The sequence below is a fragment of the Parus major genome, chromosome 6, assembly GCF_001522545.3.
Source record: "Parus major isolate Abel chromosome 6, Parus_major1.1, whole genome shotgun sequence".
Classification (NCBI taxonomy): Eukaryota; Metazoa; Chordata; class Aves; order Passeriformes; family Paridae; genus Parus; species Parus major.
Genome location: NC_031775.1, coordinates 3,638,577 through 3,642,537, shown reverse-complemented (window position 1 = coordinate 3,642,537; position 3,961 = coordinate 3,638,577). Strand labels below are relative to the sequence as shown.

Genomic DNA, 3,961 nt, shown 5'->3' with positions numbered 1-3,961 from the left:
AAAGGGGAAAACGGACCCAGTTTGGTGCTGTTGTGGTGGAAGCTGGTTTAGAGATGTCCCTTTCAACCAGTGCTGCTACAGCTGAATAAAGCCAAATTAAGTGAAGGTTTTCACAAACACCTCTAATTCCACAGGAAGGGAAAAAGCCCAAAAATGAACCCTAAAAGTTTTCTAAAATATTTTTTTGTACATAATGTGGCACAAGAAAACTCTTAGATATTCCTTGCTTATATTGCATATTTTTTCCTACAGTTATAACTTTATTTATTGACTTAGTATTTGATTTAATACCTCATCAATTTTTTTTTTTAAACCCCAGCCTTGAAGGAGCATCCCTGCTCTGCCTGGCAATTTAGATTTCAGCTCAGCCTGTCTGTAATAGCTGTCTATAACCTGTCCCAAAATTATGAACATAGTAATTCACCATCATAATGTATAAAATTTGCAGTTTTAATCAACCTGCAATTGGAAATCTGACTTGCCAGTGTGTTTGAACTTAGCATTCATTTGTTCAGAGGTGTTTCTCTAGGGGTGATTTGCCTCAGCAATTACACACTTCTGCCACAGATGATGGTGACCTTCCTCCTCGTTCTGCAGATGTTCCAGCTGGTGCCTGAGACAGCCATCTATCTCCTAAGGTCCCACAAGTGTTTTATATATATACAAAAATTCAATCAATGCAAGCATCTATCCAGTCTTATTGGGCTTCTTTGTTTCTTGTTTGCTTCCACATTAACATCAGTAAGAGCCTAATTCTTCCAACAATCTTACGTGGATACATTTTAGGAAATTCATTTCATACTGTGGTAACAAATAATAACAACTTTTCTGTCAGTTCTCAATGCCTGTTTTTAATATCTGCTTGACTGTAGCAGTTGGCAGAGACAGAAATTGTGGGTCTGAATTTTCAGAAGACGCACAGAAATGGGGTAACACAAGAGGAGTAGATGTCAGTGTGTAATACAGTGTGATCTGACCTTGAATTATCAATATCTTGGCTGAGTAAATCCTGTTTAATGTAGAAGTTGTCTAGGTGTGTTCACCCTGACAGCTCTGTGCTTGGGATTAAGTGCAGTTGCAAACTATAGATCTTCCATGTGCATGAACTTGATTTTTAAGCTGTCAAACAGATGAAAAGTATCAATTGCATAAGCTGCTTTCTTAATTTTTCAAACATGCCCCAATGTATTGGAGTTTGAGTTCCTGCTTCCTTCTATTGCTAATTTGAAAACAATTATTAAAAAGTTGTATTCAAATCTTCCTCTTGGTACTTAATTGGTGATTTATGCCTAAGAGAGATTTTGGTCAGGGTTTATTAGCTTGAATTATTGAATTATTGTTTTATGGTGGAGCTTTTTGTTAGAATTTTCAGGCACTGTAATTACCAATATCTGAAATCACTTCAGTTCATTAGTGAAGAAAATCATAAAACAGAGCAGGATAATGATACCTAATTGCAACAAGATGGATTACAGTCTTCTATTTACAGATAAGCATCAATGAACTGGGGGAGTAGAATTTGGGTAGCAAATATTCTTCTAGGATTTAAGATGATTTTCTGGATTTTTATTTATTTCTTTTCTTAATGAGTTATTCCTCAGCAACACACAAGCAGGTGTTTAAATGCAGGGCACTCCCTGCACAGGCATGCTTTATATTCTTAGTTTTGCTTTTAGATAAGACTCTATGAAGAATAGTAGTTCACTGCTGTGGTATTTACAAGTTGTTTTGTGGGAAAGTATTTTGTTTTCTCCCCATTAAATTATTTAAACTAGATGGATGTTTTTTCTTTGCATTAGGTGTTAAAGCTGTAATTTTAGCTACTTTCACAGCAGACAATCTGAATTTTCACAGTGACACGTGGCAATGGGTCTGCTCCATTATATGGCACATCAGGAATTTCCCCGGCTTTTGTGGAACAACAGTTTAAAGAGCATGCACAGGAGAGCTGTCATTAAGAATGTAGGCACAGTGGTTGAGTAAAACCTGGGTTGCTGCTCAAACTGCAGACTTATTCCAGTCTTGTCTCAATTCTGCCATGGATTTTACATAAAGTAAAAGCCAGAGGTTCCTTCTAAACAACTGTGCAGTGGCTGAAGTTAAACGTAACTGCTCATTTTCACCTCACAAGTGCTGAGAAAGAATAATAATTTTCTAACTGCAAAAACTGCTTTTAGTTTCCCAAAACTTCAGTGCTTAGTTGAAAATACTGGTCTCTCTGTAGCTGTGTAGTTTGCTTCCATGTAGTCAATCAGCTGAATGAGGATAGGATTCCTAAGGGTCTGTTTCTTGGGATGCCCATCTCTCCTATGTGTATTTTTGTTTCCTGGTGATCAAGAAGACTGACACACCCAATTTCTCACTCTAGTGAGTCTCTGCTGTCCTTTACTGTAGGAGAATCGTTTAGGAAAGAAAGAACATTTAAGATCATGAAGTCCCACAGTAAAGCTGACATTGCCAAGCTCTCCACTAACCTATGTCCCCAAGTACCACATTTATATGTCTTTTTGAACACTCCAGGAGTGGTGACTCCACCACTTCCCCGGTCAGCCTTTCCAGTTTTTGATTATCCTTTTGGTGAAGGAATTTTACTGAACGTCCAACCTGAGCCTCCCCTGACACAGCTTGAGGCTGTTTCCCCTTGTCCTGTCCCTGTTCCCTGGCAGCAGAGCCCGACCCCCCCTGGCTGTCCCCTCCTGTCAGGGAGTTGTGCAGAGCCAGAAGGTTGCCCTGAGCCTCCTTTGCTCCAGGCTGAGCCCCTTTCCCAGCTCCCTCAGCTGCTCCTGGGGCTCCAGCCCCTTCCCCAGCTCTGTTCCCTTCCCTGGACTTGTTCCAGCCCTCCAGGGCCCTCTGGCTGGGAGGGGCTCAAGCCTGAGTGGGTTTTGCATAAACTAACCTCTGATCAAAGACCCCAGAATTCTGCAGGTGACACCCAGCCCACAGAGAGGTGTTAATCTGCTCTTCCTGGAACTGGAATGATAGAGGAGTACATTGCTTCTGCTCCTGTTCTTTCAATCAGTCAGTCCAAGGCTCTGAAGTCTCTGGATTTCCCTCAGACCTCTGGTTGTGACTTCACTGCTGCCCCTTTGAGAAATCAATCATGGATAATAATTTGAGGGCTGTACTGGAGTAGGAACCTTTCTCTTCTCATCTTCACCCCAAGCCCCAGGGAGGCAGGAAACATCCCTAAGGATGGTCTGTTCTGCAGGTGAGGCCTTCTGCTCCCTTCAAAAGGAGCTCATGATGACTTATTTTCTTTATCAAGGCTGTCGTGGGGGCTGGCACAGGTTTGGCCTCAGTGTGTCAGCTGTTAATCCTCCAGGCTCCTGTGGGGAAAACCAGGGCAGCTCTAGGTTTCAGCAAAATTTAAAATCTGTGTGCCACTTTTACCCTAAAAGCTCACATGTTTCTGAAGGAGGTAATGAAGTTGCAAATTGCCTCATCATTCTAATGCATGCACATTGCCCTTCTGTTTGGCAAATCTGCAATCAAGCCATTGATTTGGCTTTGCTAATGCTAGCTAATCATGCAGAGGTGGAATTGGAGCTGTGACTGATCAGCTCTGGGAGCAGCTCTCTGGGGCTGACAGATTGGGAAAAGCAGGAAGCTGGGAGAACAGTGCTGTGCTCTCCTACTTTACATGGCAGTGTTATCCTTAAAGTGGATTTAAATGATCCCAGCTGGCTGCTAGCAGATGCATTGTCTGTGAGCCCCTGAGAGAATTCCACGTGACCCAGGATGGTGTGTGTGTCCCTGGGAAATGAAAGTCTGCCAGGTGGTGTTCCTTGGAATTCCCCGAGTCCCTCACCCTCAGAGCTTTTTGTTGAGTTGGACTGTAAGTAAGGTAGAGACCCAAGCCCAGCTTCAGTGGGTGTGCGCCTGGAGATGTTGTGTTGCTTTGAGTAGCTCCTAATGGACATGGACCTGAGGCAGCAGAGTGTCCTGGGGGTGGCTGGGGGAC

General features: G+C 42.6%; 1 long non-coding RNA gene across 2 annotated transcripts in view; it reads right to left on the bottom strand.

Annotated features, from left to right (window-relative positions):
• Window positions 1-325: 325 nt before the first annotated feature.
• Window positions 326-3,961, bottom strand: part of LOC117244642 — a 6,312-nt gene continuing 2,676 nt past the window's right edge. Inside the window, exons 3-4 of one of the 2 annotated variants that reach the window (XR_004498110.1) lie at window positions 2,897-3,326; window positions 326-2,388 (exon numbers count right to left, since the gene is read on the bottom strand). This is a non-coding gene — a long non-coding RNA (uncharacterized LOC117244642). Of the gene's footprint in view, window positions 2,389-2,807; window positions 3,327-3,961 lie in introns of those variants that run through there. The other variant, XR_004498109.1, reaches the window with a different exon arrangement.